This window comes from Oncorhynchus mykiss, chromosome 1 (genome assembly GCF_057628025.1).
Source record: "Oncorhynchus mykiss isolate SJ-2025 chromosome 1, ASM5762802v1, whole genome shotgun sequence".
NCBI lineage: Eukaryota > Metazoa > Chordata > Actinopteri > Salmoniformes > Salmonidae > Oncorhynchus > Oncorhynchus mykiss.
Genome location: NC_143022.1, coordinates 55,603,171 through 55,621,607, shown reverse-complemented (window position 1 = coordinate 55,621,607; position 18,437 = coordinate 55,603,171).

Sequence of the window (18,437 nt, the reverse complement as noted above, 5' to 3'; positions counted from 1 at the left end):
TGAATCCATGTTAAAGATATAATCCCTTTTGGATGTCACTAGTTAAATCCACTTAAATCAGTATAGATAAAGGAGGAGGAGACAGGTTTAAAAATATATTGTAAAGCTTGAGACAATTGAGACATGGATTGTGTGTGTGCCATTCAGAGGGTGAATGGGCAAGACAAAATATTTACGTGCCTTTCAACGGGGCATGGTAGTAGGTGCCAGGGGTACCAGTTTGTGTCAAGAACTGCAACACTGCTGGGTTGTTTACGCTCAACAGTTTCCCGTGTGTATCAAGAAAGGTCCACCACTCAAAAGACATACAACCAACTTGACACAACTGTGGGAGCCATTGGAGTCAACATGGGCCGGCATCCCTGTGAATGTTTTGTACACTCAGTACATTAATAGTATTGGTACCGTGTTCTTGCCGTAACCTGTAAAGCTGGAGCAGCCTGCGAGGCAGGGGGAGGTGTAGGTGATGCCGTTGTCTGAACACACAGGGTCCCACTCCCCAGCCAAGCAGGAGCGCTCTCTGTTACACTCTGACAACAGGCTGCCATCGTACACCAGGGGACCTGGGGGACAGAGAAAATGGCTGGTAATAATGATGTTTAAATAATTGTTGCTGGACTATCATTGACACAGGCACAGTAACAAAACAGCCAGGAATCCTGGCTCAGTAACAACCATACTGTATATTCCCACAAGAGGGAGCCCCGGCACAAGCCCATGTGTACTTTAGTCTAACTCACTCATATTCCACTGATCAAAACTTTTGTTTTTATCAACCCACCCACCAACCAACCAATCAGATGTCATATTTACCCATTGCAGGACATGGTCAGACCAGCCACCTGAACATTGTCACACTTAGTGCCAGACTGCAGAGGGAGGAGGAGGTAGGCCATGAAGGAGGTGATGAAAGACAGCTGGGCTCCAGACACAACGCCAAGCTTATACCTCTTCATCAGTAGACCTCCCAGGAATATCCCCACTGCACCCACAGGCGGGTTCAACTCACCTGGAAAAGTTATACTCACACATCTTTAGTGCTACCAGTGTGCTGGAGTTTCATTTCCAATCATGTTCAACACACCTACAGGGGTTGGGAGAGAACAAAAAAATTGTAGTTAATGCCATTCAACATCAGTACTGACAGGATGGAACATTTCCAGTTGGAACATGTCCAGGTTTCTGTGGATTCGTTGGAACAATGGAACAATTCGACCATGAATGCCTGATTCACGCAGGCTCCTATGAACAGTGCATGTTGAGATGTGTGTGTTTCTTGAACTCTGTGAAGCATTTATTTGGGCTCCAATCTGAGGTGCAGTGAACTCTACTGAACTTATCCTCTGCAGCAAAGGTAACTCTGGGTCTTCCTCATGAGAGACAGTTTCATCATAGCAATTCATGGTTTTTGCGACTTCACTAGAAGAAACTTTCAAAGTTCTTGAATTTTTCCGTTTTGACTGACATATGTCTTAAGTAAATATGGACTTGTTTCTCTTTGCTTATTTGAGCTGTTCTTGGCATAATATGGACTTGGTCTTTTACCAAATAGGGCTATCTTCTGTACACCATCCCTACCTTGTCACAAAACAACCTACTGGCTCAAACGCTTTAAGATGGAAAGAAATTCCACAAATGAACTTTTAAGAAGGTACACACCAGGTGATTCTCATGAAAAGGTTTGAGAGAATGCCAAGAGTGTGCAAAGTGGTCAAGGAAAAGGATGGCTACTTTTTTGCTTACTACATGATTACAATTGTGCTATTTCATAGTTTTGATGTCTTCACTATTATTCTAAAATGTAAAAAATTGAAAAAAAATTAAGAAAAACCCTTAAATGAGTAGGTGTGTCCAGACTTTTGACAGATACTGTTTATATTGTGATATTGCAAATATGGTACAATCCAGAGGTGCAAAAGCTCTTGGAGACTTATCCAGAAAGACTCACAGCTTTGATAACTGCTGTAACGGTTTTCTTGGTGAGAAGGAGAGTCGGACCAAAATGCGGCGTGTCTATTGCAATCCATGTTTAATGAAGTAACACACTAAACAAACACTACCAAAACAATAAACTTGAAGAAAACCGAAACAGCCTATACTTGTGTACCCTAACAAAGACCAATGACATCAGGACACTAAGGACAATCACCCACAACAAACTCAAAGAATATGGCTGCCTAAATATGGTTCCCAATCAGAGACAACGATAAACACCTGCCTCTGATTGAGAACCACTTCAGACAGCCATAGACTTAGCTAGAACACCCCACTAGCTACAATCCCCATAAATACACACCACATACAAAAACCCATGCCACACCCTGGCCTGACCAAATAAATAAAGAAACACAAAATACTTTGACCAGGGTGTGACAGAACCCCCCCCCTAAGGTGCGGACTCCCGAACGCACCTCAAAACAATAGGGAGGGTCCGGGTGGGCGTCTGTCCATGGTGGCGGCTCCGGCGCGGGACGTGGACCCCACTCAATCAATGTCTTAGTCCCTTCTCCTCGCGTCCCTGGATAGTCCACCCTCGCCGCCGACCATGGCCTAGTAGTCCTCACCCAGAACCCCACTGGACTGAGGAGCAGATCGGGACTGAGGGGCAGCTCGGGACTGAGGCAGCTCGGGACTGAGGGGAAGCTCAGGAGTGAGAGGAAGCTCAGGAGTGAGAGGAAGCTCAGGAGTGAGAGGAAGCTCAGGCAGGTTGAAGAATCTACCAGATCCAGGCTGGCTGGTGGTTTCGGCAGATCCTGGCTGACTGGCAGATCCTGGCTGACTGGCAGATCTGGAAGAGTCTGGTCGACTGGCAGATCTGGAAGAGTCTGGTCGACTGGCAGATCTGGAAGAGTCTGGTCGACTGGCAGATCTGGAAGAGTCTGGTCGACTGGCAGATCTGGAAGAGTCTGGTCGACTGGCAGATCTGGAAGAGTCTGGTCGACTGGCAGATCTGGAAGAGTCTGGTCGACTGGCAGATCTGGAAGAGTCTGGTCGACTGGCAGATCTGGAAGAGTCTGGTCGACTGGCAGATCTGGAAGAGTCTGGTCGACTGGCAGATCTGGAAGAGTCTGGTCGACTGGCAGATCTGGAAGAGTCTGGTCGACTGGCAGATCTGGAAGAGTCTGGTCGACTGGCAGATCTGGAAGAGTCTGGTCGACTGGCAGATCTGGAAGAGTCTGGTCGACTGGCAGATCTGGAAGAGTCTGGTCGACTGGCAGATCTGGAAGAGTCTGGTCGACTGGCAGATCTGGAAGAGTCTGGTCGACTGGCAGATCTGGAAGAGTCTGGTCGACTGGCAGATCTGGGAGAGTCTGGTCGACTGGCAGATCTGGGAGAGTCTGGTCGACTGGCAGATCTGGGAGAGTCTGGTCGACTGGCAGATCTGGGAGAGTCTGGTCGACTGGCAGATCTGGGAGAGTCTGGTCGACTGGCAGCTCTGGCTGCTCCATGCTGACTGGCTGCTCCATGATGACTGGCAGCTCCATGATGACTGGCAGCTCTGGCTTCTCCATGCTGACTGGCTGCTCCATGCTGACTGGCAGCTCTGGCTGCTCCATGCTGACTGGCTGCTCCATGCTGACTGGCAGCTCTGGCTGCTCCATGCTGACTGGCTGCTCTGGCTGTTCCATGCTGACTGGCTGCTCCATGCTGACTGGCTGCTCCATGCTGACTGGCGGCCCTGGCTGCTCCATGCTGACTGGCGGCCCTGGCTGCTCCATGCTGACTGGCGGCCCTGGCTGCTCCATGCTGACTGGCGGCCCTGGCTGCTCCATACTGACTGGCGGCCCTGGCTGCTCCATACTGACTGGCAGCTCTGGCGGCTCCTTGCAGACTGGCAGCTCTGGCGGCTCCTTGCAGACTGGCAGCTTTGGCGGCATCCTGCAGACAGGCAGCTCTGGCAGCTCCTTGCAGACTGGCAGCTCCATGCAGACTGGCAGCTCTATGCAGACTGGCAGCTCTATGCAGACTGGCAGCTCCATGCAGACTGGCAGCTCTAAGCTAACTGGCAGCTCTATGCTAACTGGCAGCTCTATGCTAACTGGCAGCTCTATGCTAACTGGCAGCTCTATGCTAACTGGCAGCTCTATGCTAACTGGCAGTTCTGAACAGGCGGGAGACTCCGGCAGCGCTGTAGAGAAGGAAGGCTCTAACAGCGCTAAACAGGCGGGAGACTCCGACAGCGCTGGAGAGGAGGAGGGCTCCGACAGCGCTGGACAGGCGAGGCGCACTGTAGGCCTGATGCGTGGTGCTGGCACTGGTGGTACTGGGTCGAGGACACGCACAGGAAGCCTGGTGCGGGGAGCTGCTACCGGAGGGCTGGGGTGTGGAGGTGGTACTGGAAAAACCGGACCGTGCAGGCGCACTGGAGCTCTTGAGCACCGAGCCTGCCCAACCTTACCTGGTTGAATGCTCACGGTCGCCCTGCCAGTGCGGCGAGGTGGAATAGCCCGCACTGGACTATGCAGGCGAACCGGAGACACCGAGCGCAAGGCTGGTGCCATGTAAACCGGCCCAAGGAGACGCACTGGGGACCAGCTGCGTAGAGCCGGCTTCATGGCATTAGGCTCGACGCTCAATCTAGCCCGGCAGACACGCGGAGCTGGAATATACCGCACCGGGCTATGCACCCGCACTGGAGACACCGTGCGCACCACTGCATAACACGGTGCCTGTCCGGTCTCTCTAGCCCCCCGGTAAGCACAGGGAGTCTGCCCAGGTCTCCTACCTGGCATAGCCATACTCCCTGTTAGCCCCCCCCCAATAAATTTTTGGGGCTGCCTCTCAGGCTTCCATCCGCGTCGCCGTGCTGCCTTCTCATACCAGCGCCTCTCTGCTTTCACCGCCTCCATTCTACGGTAACCTTCCTCGCACTGCTCCAGCGAATCCCAGGCGGGCTCCGGCACTCTCCCTGGGTCGGCCGCCCACCTGTCGATCTCCTCCCAAGTAGTATACTCCATACTGTACTCCTCCTTGGGCTGTTCCTGTTGTTTCTTCTCCCGCTGCACCTTAGTGCGGCTACACTCCCCTGGTTTAGCCCAGGGTCCTCTCCCGTCGAGGATTTCCTCCCATGTCCAGAAATCCTTATTGCGCTTCTCCTCGCGCTGCTCCTGCCTGTTGACACGCTGCTTGGTCCGTTGGTGGTGGGTGATTCTGTAACGGTTTTCTTGGTGAGAAGGAGAGTCGGACCAAAATGCGGCGTGTCTATTGCAATCCATGTTTAATGAAGTAACACACTAAACACAAACACTACCAAAACAATAAACTTGAAGAAAACCGAAACAGCCTATACTTGTGTACCCTAACAAAGACCAATGACATCAGGACACTAAGGACAATCACCCACAACAAACTCAAAGAATATGGCTGCCTAAATATGGTTCCCAATCAGAGACAACGATAAACACCTGCCTCTGATTGAGAACCACTTCAGACAGCCATAGACTTAGCTAGAACACCCCACTAGCTACAATCCCCATAAATACACACCACATACAAAAACCCATGCCACACCCTGGCCTGACCAAATAAATAAAGAAACACAAAATACTTTGACCAGGGTGTGACAACTGCCAACGGTGATTCTAACTGCCAATGGTGATTCTATGTATTGTGAATACTTATGTAAATTTGATATTTCTGTATTTCATTTTCAATACATTTGAGAAAAAATAATAAACATATTTTCACTTTGTTATTATGGGGTATTGTCTGTAGCTGGGTGAGATGATAAAAAAAAAATATATATATTTTTTTAATCCATTTGGAATTCAGGCTGTAAGAAAACAAAATGAGGAATAAGTTAAGGGGCATGAACACTCTCTGAAGGCACTGTGTATCTGCAAGAAAGTGATAAATGAGCGACTCTTTAAAAGGGGGTCATATATACCATTACAATGTGGACTGTCTAGCATTTTTACTATTACCAACAAGACAACGAAGTGATACGTGCCATGGAGACTTATACGGATACCTTCCAAACACCAAAACATGCACCTGGATAATCGCGTCATGAATCGGGACGGGCTCCTACGTCCTCATATACGAAAAAAAGACATAGAAGCATACCCAATTATTGTCACGTTCTGACCTTTATTTCCTTTGTTTTGTCATTATTTAGTATGGTCAGGGCGTGAGTTGGGGTGGGCAGTCTATGTGTGTTTTTCTATGATTTTGGGATTTCTATGTTTCGGCCTAGTATGGTTCTCAATCAGAGGCAGGTGTCATTAGTTGTCTCTGATTGAGAATCATACTTAGGTAGCCTGGGTTACACTGTTTGTTGGTGGGTGTTTGTTTCCGTGTCTGTGTTTTTCACCACACGGTACTGGTTTGGGTTTTCGTTCGTTCCGCGTTTATTGTTTTTGTATTCAGTTGTGTTCATGTTGAATATTACCTATTAAAAGAACCATGGACACTTACCACCCCGCATATTGGTCCTCCGATCCTTCTCGCCTCTCCTCTTCTAACGAAGAGGAGAAAAACCGTTACAATTATACAGGTTCTACACATTACATTTCTCCATGGAACACTATTGCAGTCATTGATCATTCGCGACTTTAAGTCATTCTTGTCATCTCTAGAGCATCCCGTAAATCGATAGCGCTGCATTTCTTCCCCATCTTACCATGGATTTATTTTATTTTATTTTATTTCACCTTTATTTAACCAGGTAGGCTAGTTGAGAACAAGTTCTCATTTGCAACTGCGACCTGGCCAAGATAAAGCATAGCAGTGTGAACAGACAACACAGAGTTACACATGGAGTAAACAATTATACATACAGTAGAATACAGTAGAAAAAAGGAGTCTATATACATTGTGTGGAAAAGGCATGAGGAGGTAGGCGAATAATTACAATTTTGCAGATTAACACTGGAGTGATAAATGATCAGATGGTCATGTACAGGTAGAGCTATTGGTGTGCAAAAGAGCAGAAAATAAAATAAATAAAAACAGTATGGGGATGAGGCGATCGGTTAGCTGCTCAGATAGCAGATGTTTGAAGTTGGTGAGGGAGATAAAAGTCTCCAACTTCAGCGATATTTGCAATTAGTTCCAGACACAGGCAGCAGAGAACTGGAACGAAAGGCGGCCAAATGAGGTGTTGGCTTTAGGGATGATCAGTGAGATACACCTGTTGGAGCGCGTGTTACGGGTGGGTGTTGCCATCGTGACCAGTGAACTGAGATAAGGCGGAGCTTTACCTAGCATGGACTTGTAGAGGACCTGGAGCCAGTGGGTCTGGCGACGAATATGTAGCGAGGGCCAGCCGACTAGAGCATACAGGTCGCAGTGGTGGGTGGTATAAGGTGCTTTAGTGACAAAACGGATGGCACTGTGATAAACTGCATCCAGTTTGCTGAGTAGAGTGTTGGAAGCAATTTTGTAGATGACGTCGCCGAAGTCGAGGATCGGTAGGATAGTCAGTTTTACTAGGGTAAGTTTGGCGGCGTGAGTGAAGGAGGCTTTGTTGCGGAATAGAAAGCCGACTCTAGATTTGATTTTCGATTGGAGATGTTTGATATGAGTCTGGAAGGAGAGTTTACAGTCTAGCCAGACACCTAGGTACTTATAGATGTCCACATATTCAAGGTCGGAACCATCCAGGGTGGTGATGCTAGTCAGGCGTGCGGGTGCAGGCATCGAACGGTTGAAAAGCATGCATTTGGTTTTACTAGCGTTTAAGAGCAGTTGGAGGCCACGGAAGGAGTGTTGTATGGCATTGAAGCTCGTTTGGAGGTTAGATAGCACAGTGTCCAAGGACGGGCCGGAAGTATATAGAATGGTGTCGTCTGAGTAGAGGTGGATCAGGGAATCGCCCGCAGCAAGAATAACATCATTGATATATACAGAGAAAAGAGTCGGCCCGAGAATTGAACCCTGTGGCACCCCCATAGACTGCCAGAGGACCGGACAGATAGGGTTTGGTGCATTCCGGAGTTCACTTATGGTCCCACAAAGATAGTCTTAAGAGAAATTAATTTCAGCATACTGTAAATGCCTGTGTATAACAAGCATTATTTTCATCATCTTCAAATTAATTCTGTAGAAGCAGCCTTTATTTTCAGACTCTGCAGGCCTGCTGGGAGGAAATATATTACAATAAACAGGTAAGATTCATCCCACAAAAACATAAACAACAAAGTTGTATTTCAAGACAGTTTAGAGAAGGTGGTCATAAGCGTTCTTAATGTCACTTGCAAATTGTGAGGCATGAGCAGATGTGAAATGTTGAGAGAGGCCCTTCTGAAAGCACATGATATGGTATTTTGTGGCACGGTCTAACAACCTTACCTCATCTTGCAGAAGAAGCTCATGGTCCACTATCTGCTGCTCCAGAGTCAAGGCCAGGTCCCGCCCCATGTCACCACAGAGCACATGAGGAACTGGTTGGTGTCTCAGGGCAAAAAATCCCTTAGGGAGAGGTGAGTACCACGTCAGCACTCACCTTCACTGCCATTCCCTGCCACCAGCAGCACTCCAGGAGGTGTGGGTAAAATAAACAACAGAAAAATCAGAAGACAGGAAAGTTGAATTGCTCTGTTTTATTTGAAGGGTGTGGAAGGAAACCCTGGAGGAGAGAAACGACCTCGCTCGGCTGGTAAGAGAATGAGAGTTAGAGACATACTACAAGTTAGTGAGCATTTCAACAACGAGTTAGCACAGCAGAATAGATCTGTTGTGAAATTACACTAATGGGACCTCCTGTTTCATACTGCAGGCCTGGGAAGTAAACACTTGCCTAAAAATGATGGACATAGAGCACGAGGCTTTCTGCAAGCTCCGCCGCTCCGCCGCTCCATGCACCCCACCTCGCCAGCTGACATGTGAGTTCCATGTACTGCCCTGCATATGACTTGATCCATTTATCTACATATCTGGAACTACGCAGAAACAGACTAAGACAGTGTTCTATGTGAGCACATTGCACATCGTTTAGCTTTGTCTTCTCCTTTTGTTGATTTCAGCGATCCTAAGGTCCACAGCATCGTGGAAAGAGCTGTGAGAAGCATTCTGGGCAAGCAGTCCAAAGAGCCCCGTAGCAACCTGCTCAGCCCATCTCAGGTGGTGGTGGAGGTGGTGCCCTGGCTCCTCCTGGCCCTGTGGCTGCAGCCAGAGTAAGGACATTCAGAGCACCCAATCCTTATAATGGCCGTGGGCATGGTGGCGGCCGTAGTGGAGAAGCTCTCCTCCTGCATGTTAAAGGACCCTTCCCCTCACATCCCTTTCTCCCGGGCTGCTGCTTTTGACTCTGTGGTCAATCCTCGGGAGAATCAGTCAGTCCTTCTCCGTGGATGACCTCCAGAGCCCTTTTCATATGAGCTCTGTCTGTGCCTTTGTGGCGGACGAGGTGCAGAGCTGCTTCCAGCCCCCTGCAGCCACCCTACCAGTCCCCCCTGTCCTCGCGGTGGCCGTTTCCACCACACTAGCAGCTGGCATCCAAGCAGGTGAGTAGCAATGACTGAGCACTCTGACAGATGCCTGTTCCGATGACATCTAGGTGCCTTGTAGTAGTAGAGCTCACCAGGATTGTTGTCACCCATAACACAGACCCGGCTTCTTCCCACCTGAATGTGGTGGACATCACCCCTAATACAGAGGCAGATCCGGCTTCTTTCCACCTGAATGTGGTGGACATCACCCCTAATACAGAGGCAGACCCGGCTTTTTCCAACCTGAATGTGGTGGACATCACCCCTAATACAGAGGCAGAGCCCATCTCTTCCCTCTTGGAGGTTGTGGACGTCACACCTGAAGAAAGGACTCTCACGATGGCCGTCTTCGCCACTCTGCCAGCTGACATCCAAGCAGGTGAGTAACACTTAGAGCACTCTGACAGGTGCCGTTTGTCATGACATCTTAGTAGAACCTTTCAACTGGCCAGTGTTTAGAAGCTACGGTTTGCATTTGTTTACATTCTGTTCCTCTTTTTTCCCTTTCCAGAGGATGTTGCTGTGGTCATCTCGGATGTCACCCCACACGTCACCAAGGACGTGACACTGGATGTTCCATGCAGAGCTAGGAAAGGGGCAGTCCGGCAATTATTTTGCAGGCTTTGGAGGGCAGTGTGCTGCTGCGCCTGCCACAAGGAAGAGGAGGAACAATATTAATTATTCATCAGACCATCAGAAATGGGATTGAACCATAGACCATTAAATGATTTGCATTATAATTGGACTCAATTCTGCTTTTCTTCGGTTTACTACTTAAGTTCAGAAAGTTTCTATAAACGTTCACTTTGCAAGTGTGGAGTAGGTTGTGTAAATAAGTGGGAAACATCCCAATTTTAATGCTTTGAATATAAACTTACCTGTACATATCAGAATCATACATTCGACAGCCACCTATTCCTCCACATGTATTGATCCCCCACTGTAAACATGTTGAGTCAATTCCAGATGCTGGAATACAGGTGCAGTGGGCCTAATATGTAATGATGTGATACCATGTGTACCCCATATCCTGTGTTTGTGTTTTTCTTTTTTAAACTTTTATTTAAACGGAGTCACACTGAGATTAAACATCTATTTTACAAGAGTGCCCTGTAAAAGTTGAAGTCATATTGAACAACTACCAGAGAGAACCTTCTCTACATAGGAATTGCATACCATGTTTTTTCCATACATCAAAATAATACTTTGTCAATTACTTACCTAGATAAGGCTCAACAAGGCCCCAGTTAATGGTTGCAAATATCTTATTTCAGTGCCAATGAGTTACACTGAGTGTATAAAACATTCAAACCTGCTCTTTCCATGACATATGCCGACCAAGTGAATCCAGGTAACGCTATAATTCCTTATGGATGTCACTAGTTAAATCCACTTAAATCAGTAAAGATAAAGAGGAGACAGGTTAAAAAATATATTGTAAGGCAATTGAGACATGGATTGTGTATGTGTGTCATTCAGATGGTGAATGGGCAAGACCAAATATTTAAGTCTCTTTGAACAGAGTATGGTAGAAGTTTGTGTCAAGAACTGCCATGCTGTTGGGTTTTTCACGCTCAACACTTTTCCCTGAGTATCAACAATGATCCACCACCAAGGGGGGAAACTCAATAGGTGTTCTTAATGTTTTGTTCACTCAGTGTATATCAATTCCTAGCATATACTTTCATTTGTATGTGTACTGATACTGTAAATACACAAATTCTATTAATGTTATCTACAATATATTATAATACCGTAAGCCTCCCTGCTGCAGGGACATTTCCTCCTACAATTGTGAGCTGATTTTCTTCACTTCAGCAATATTTTTTATCTTTGTTCATTTTTACATTTATTGTGTTTGGAATGGCACTGTTACTACAGGAGATGATGCTATCATAAAGTATTTGATGTAAGTATGTAGGATAATTACCCATAATGCTCACTGACTGAACATTCAAAATTACCATAGCAATTATTGACGCATTCACATCCCATCGGAAACTTGGAACCTCAGAGTTAAAATGAATGTACGTTATTAGCGTAGAGCTTCCTACTGGTTGATTCTGATACTTCACAAATGGGAAACTTAAAATCATCATTCCATAACGAGTTAGTGAGTCAGAAATGTCAGAATTTCCTAGTTCGACTTGAATGATGTAGGGCAGGTCAGTAACCAAATTATTTGACTGTGCCCAGTCGCACACAGACTTTTATGGTCACACAAGTTGCCACCGGTGGATTCAAAATGAGTAGCCTAACAATTATTTATATGGCCCCAGGTACATTTGCAACCAAATTATTTTTCTGTGAGAAATCAATAATAGTTGCACGCACACATAGGGTAACAGTGAGCAATTGACAGTGAGCAATGAGCAAGATAAGCATAGACGGGAAGTTGACAATAGCTTATTATTAGTGTAAAGAAATTGTATTTCTATGGTTGCAGTCCTCAAAGATTGAATTGCATTGAATTGAATAAATCAGATCCAATGTGGGTGGGGTACCGCTAGTCACCATTATTATAATCACCATCTCAATCATTATCACCATAACATCATAGACTTATTCTGTATCTGAGACTCATCTGACACTACCTTAGACATGGCAGTCTGCAACTCAATACACTGCCCCTGCATGGTGTTCAGCGTCCCCTGCATGTGGTTAATCGAATGCTTAACATCGTTCAGCAGGATCTGAATCTCAAGCCTGCAAGAAATCAGGTGGTTCAACATACTGAGATGACGAGAAGCTTCAGATCAGGCCCATTGGACCATCTTTAGGATTCGTTCTCACTTAAATGTAACTTTGTGCAGAAGATGTTACTGTAACAGTATAACTTTAGACCGTCCCCTCGCCCATACCCGGGCGCGAACCATACCTCTGCACACATCAACAACAGTCACCCACGAAGCATCGTTACCCATCGCTCCACAAAAGCCGCGGCCCTTGCAGAGCAAGGGGAACCACTACTTCAAGGTCTCAGAGCAAGTGACGTCACCAATTGAAACACTATTTACCGCGCACCACCGCTAACTAAGCTAGGGTTTCACATCCCATTACACTCACCCCCCTTTTGACCTCCTCCTTTTCCGTGGCAACCAGTGATCCGGGTCAACAGCATCAATGTAACTTTAGACCGTCCCCTTGCCCATACCCGGGCGCGAACCAGGGACCCTCTGCACACAACAACAGTCACCCAGGAAGCATCGTTACCCATCGCTCCACAAAAGCCACGGCCCTTGCAGAGCAAGGGGAACTACTACTTCAAGATCTCAGAGCAAGTGACGTCACCGATTGAAACGCTATTTAGCGCGCACCACCGCTAACTAAGCTAGCCGTTTTACATCCGTTACATTACTATAGTGTTATTTAGAAGAAAAAAATTGTACTTTGTCAGGCGCCAAAAGGATGACGGGATGTCTCCCTGCTCCAGTGAGCTCTGCTGGCAGATCTTGCACACTGTTGGAGGAACGGGAGCCAAATGAGAGGAAAAAATATCCATGGTTGTTCAGCAATGAAACGTTCATGGCATAATGGAGATTGTCCTTCCCTGTGAAAAGAATAACAGCTGGGGTTTACTTTCACACTATTAGATAATGTAATACAATCTTTAAACCCATCAGAAGTGTAGTGCTTACCTCCATGAAAATATTGTTCCATGTTATTTATGGCTGCATTGTCCCAATGTTGACCACTTGTTCCAACTTGTGATGAGAAGGTCTTGATGAAACGATCAAGTCAACATTTTGTTAGAAATTTCAAAGATAGCATTAACAATTGTACATGAGACAGTGCTTCCAGATATTGAGGTATCTTCCTTCTGAGGTATGTAAAAAAAATCTGGTGTGTGAATACTCACATGAAAGGTATCCATGATTCTAGATTAAGCCAATCATGTATGTGATTACCATCCTATGGGTCAGCAATGGAATAATTGCTACACAGCTTTCAGGAGACTTTATGTCTTGGGCCTGGATGAATCATTGAAATACAAGTAATATTGTGAATTTGTGATGAATAATTGCAATTGTAATTTGGAATATTCCATCAAAGTTATTTGTTTTGACAGTCAAAACAACTAACTCTTACGATTAATCACTTGACTTGAGTAACTTGAGTTGACGGAAGTAGCAACGTTATATTCTGACCTAGACACTGATTTGTGCAATGCCTAATGGATAATCTATGCATGTTATTGGCTCATCATAGTATATAGCCGAGGGTCTCATAGTCCAAAAACAGCATTGGCCATTGGACTGCTCAGTCAAAACCACCAACTCTTACGATTAATCACTTGACTGGAGTAACTTTAGTCCGGAAGTAAAACATTAAAAGTAGGCTATAGCTTGATGCATGTCCTTACCTTGGACAAACTTATCCAAAAGGCCTATCCAGTCGTGCTTGAAGATACCTTTAGGCAGATAAAAGCGCGGTACGGGTTGAGACACGCTCGGTATTGTGAATCTGTAACACTGATATAAAAACACGTTTTCATTTATAATTTACACTGTAGAATGACCTGCAAGCCAATCTGAATCTAGTTTTAAACAATACCGTGGGTTCCATGGAACGTCACAAACATATTAGGCCACTTGGGTCACAGATTACAGTCACTGAACATGGGTTTAATAGCTATAATGGCTATATGTACAGTATATGCACCATCGTATTGAATTGACATTACATTTACTGCACCACTGTAATTATGTAGCCTAATCCTATGAGGATCATATGTGAAATGTCAGAATCATGAAAACATAATTAAATTGACTGCAGATTTAAAAATTCACTGTGACACAATATCCATGTAATTTCAATTAAATTACGTTGAACCAATATGGAATAAACATTGAATTGATGTATGTGCCCAGTGGGAAGTGACCAATTCGAAATGATTGAATACATACAGTATTACAAAGAAAGAGATACAAAAATTGCTTAGAAAAGCTTGAAAAAAAGTCTAATTTCCCTGGGCCACCCAAAAGTAAAATGTATGTACGCATTACTGTACATTGCTTTGGATGAAAGCGTCTGCTTTCAAATCTCTGACTCTCACACATATTTACAATCTCACAATGTTTATTTCTTCCGCTTTCAAATTTGCGGGATTTTGTGAAGTAAATGATGCGCAGGAGAGCTCCATGAAATCAGTGACATTGTCAAGATGGCGACATGAGAAGGTGGAACATTTCTAGCTGAGGAACAATTTTGGGGTTTTCTGATAAAGTTTAGAGTTTTAGACTGCAATTGCAATTTGTTTTTCGTTTTCACAAAAAATGATATCTAACCATACAATGAATCATTTTGTAATTAATCAAACCATTGACAAATATTTTTGACGAGTTCCAACGAACAAGCTAGCTATCGAAAAGTTTCAGCGTGTGTAGTTAAGTTAGCCTGCTAACGTCTTCATAGCTCGAAGCATGTAATCAGGACATGACCAAACTGTTGCTGAGATAATGGATGTTGAAACTTCCAAGGAGAAAAGAGGCATTGTTGAAACTCACTCATATGCTTGCAGTGTAAAAAAGGGGGGTGAATGCGATTCATACCTGAATACCCCAACCAAGGAGCAACTTCCAAAGAAGCTGAGGAGAAGTGAACCATCAATGAGCCAGCTACAGGACAACATCGTCCGCATCCTCACGGCTAAAATCAAAGAGAGCGCAGATAACTTCATGAATTTGGTGTAAAAGAACACTGTCAGTATATTTAAGCTGATGAAATCGATTGATTTCAATGCTGAGGAAGTAAAAACTCTGAAGCAGCGGAACGCAACATTGAACATTCAGGTTGCAAAGCGGGAGCGGTAGTCGGAGATGGAGTCTTCGAATTTATGGAATAGTAGAAAAATCTGCTGAGAACATCGAAGCAAGAGTGAAGGGCATTTGCAGGGTAATAGGAGGAGCGAAATGTTGTTGCAGGTTCTCTGGATGTAGTGCAAAGGCCTGGGTAGGCTGAGAGATGGCGAAAACAACCAGTGGTCATGAGATACATCTCCAGGACAGCGAGGGATATGACATGGAAAAGTGCAAAGAAACATTTATTTTTAAAGAAGAACAACCTGAGGTTCAAGGAGGATCTGACAGCATTTGACAAAGAAGCTCGGAATAGTCTGTGGCCGATGATTGAGAGAGGAAGGAAGTAAGGGAAAAGTGCATACTTTGCGTGAGCTAAGGCTTTTGTTAATGGAAGGGAAATTCACGCTGATGCCTAGTTTGTTGACTGCTGGATTTATCAAGTGAGTTGTGCAGGACTAAGTTTTATTTGCATCTGATAAAACTTAGAGAGCATTGTTTGTGTGAGCCAAACTTTTTATATACAGTGGGGCAAAAAGGTATTTAGTCAGCCACCAATTGTGCAAGTTCTCCCACTTAAAAAGATGAGAGGCCTGTAATTTTCATCATAGGTACACTTCAACTATGACAGACAAAATGAGGGGAAAGAAATCCAGAAAATCACATTGTAGGATTTTTTATGAATTTATTTGCAAATGATGGTGGAAAATAAGTATTTGGTCAATAACAAAAGTTTCTCAATACTTTTAAATACCCTTTGTTGGCAATGACAGAGGTCAAACGTTTTCTGTAAGTCTTCACAAGGTTTTCACACACTGTTGCTAGTATTTTGGCCCAGTCCTCCATGCAGATCTCCTTTAGAGCAGTGATGTTTTGGGGCTGTTGCTGGGCAACACGGACTTTAAACTCCCTCCAAAGATTTTTTATGGGGTTGAGATCTGGAGACTGGCTAGGCCACTCCAGGACCTTGAAATGCTTCTTACGAAGCCACTCCTTCGTTGCCCGGGCAGTGTGTTTGGGATCATTGTCATGCTGAAAGACCCAGCCACGTTTCATCTTCAATGCCCTTGCTGATGGTAGGCTTTGTTACTTTGGTCCCAGATCTCTGCAGGTCATTCACTAGGTCCCCCCGTGTGGTTCTGGGATTTTTGCTCACTGTTCTTATGATCATTTTGACCCCACGGGTGAGATCTTGCTTCCCAGATCGAGGGAGATTATCAGTGGTCTTGTATGTCTTCCATTTCCTAATAATTGCTCCCACAGTTGATTTCTTCAAACCAAGCTGCTTACCTATTGCAGATTCAGTCTTCCCAGCCTGGTGCAGGTCTACAATTTTGTTTCTGGTGTCCTTTGACAGCTCTTTGGTCTTGGCCATAGTGGAGTTTGGAGTGTGACTGTTTGAGGTTGTGGACAGGTGTCTTTTATACCGATAATAAGTTCAAACAGGTGCCATTAATACAGGTAACGAGTGGAGGACAGAGGAGCCTCTTAAAGAAGAGAGGTCTGTGAGAGCCAGAAATCTTGCTTGTTTGTAGGTGACCAAATACTTATTTTCCACCATAATTTGCAAATGAATTCATTACAAATCCTACAATGTGATTTTCTGGATTTTTTTTTCTCATTTTGTCTGTCATAGTTGAAGTGTACCTATGATGACAATTACAGGCCTCTCATCTTTTTAAGTGGGAGAACTTGCACAATTGGTGGCTGACTAAATCCTTTTTTGCCCCACTGTATATATATTTATTTTATGGCAGGGAAATTCGCACTGACACTTAATGTTAGCTTGATGGCTATTTGTTTTTACCAATCTATGGTACAATGTTATTTGCAATTGTATCAAAAAAAAATATATATAATTTGTCAACCACTTTGTTTTCTTTATTATTTTGGTTAGGTCAGGGTGTGACAAGGGGTGGTTTGCTGTGTTTTGTCCTGTCTAGGGTTTTTGTATGTTTATGGTGTTGTTTACAGGTCTAGGTGTTTTGTATGTCTATGATTGCCTAGATTGGTTCTCAATTAGAGGCAGCTGTTTATCGTTGTCACTGATTTGGAACCATATTTAGGCTGCCATATTCCTTGGGTCATTTGTGGGTGATTGTCTATGTGATGTTGCATGTTTGCACGCAGTGTTGATAGCGGTCACGGTCGTGTTGTTGTTTTGTTTGTTTAGTGTACTTTGTGTTCATTCGTCTTACATTAAAAGTATGTATTCACTACGACGATAGTGACAGTTACTTATCTTGAAATTGTTATATGCAAGGACGAAAACACGAGTGAATTGAACTTTAACCCCATTGAGAAAACAAAGAAGAAATTGAACCTCTGGTTGATGAGAGATATTTAGTTATATGGTCGGGTTTTATTATCCAAAGCTGAAGGGTTATCCAGGTTGGTTTATGTCTCGTTATCACTTGACTTACCCCCTAAAATTGTAAAGGACTTAGATAAGATTATTTATAGTTTTATTTGATAGCCACAAAAATGATGTGGATATATTGAAGCAACATCTCAAGACATCAGTCAGAAAGTTAAAGCTTGGTCGCAAGTGGGTATTCCAAATGGACAAGCATACTTCCAACGTTGTGGCAAAATGACTTAAGGACAACAAAGTCAAGGTATTGGAGTGGCCATCACAAAGCCCTGACCTCAATCCTATAGAAAATTTGTGGGCAGAACTGAAAAATCTTGTGCGAGCAAGGAGACCTACAAACCTGACTCAGTTACACCAGCTCTGTCAGGAGGAATGGGCCAAAATTCAGTCAACTTATTGTGGGAAGCTTGTGGAAGGCCACCCGAAACGTTTGGCCCAAGTTAAACAATTTAAAGGCAATGCTACCAAATACTAATTGAGTGTATGTAAACTTCTGACCCACTGGGAACGTGATGAAAGAAATAAAAGCTGAAATAAATCATTCTCTCTACTATTATTCTGACATTTCACATTCTTAAAATAAAGTGATGATTCTAACTGACCTAAGACAGGGATTTTTTTACGAGGATTAAATGTCAGGAATTGTGAAAAACTGAGTTTAAATGTATTTGGCTAAGGTGTATGTAAACATCAGACTTCAACTGTACCTAGAAGTGCACACTATTCTTATTTTTTTAAATGTATCTTAAAAGTAAAAGTAATATAGTCAACTATACAACTTCTACTACTACACTTTATATCATCCAATAATATATAATGAAAAACACTCAACAT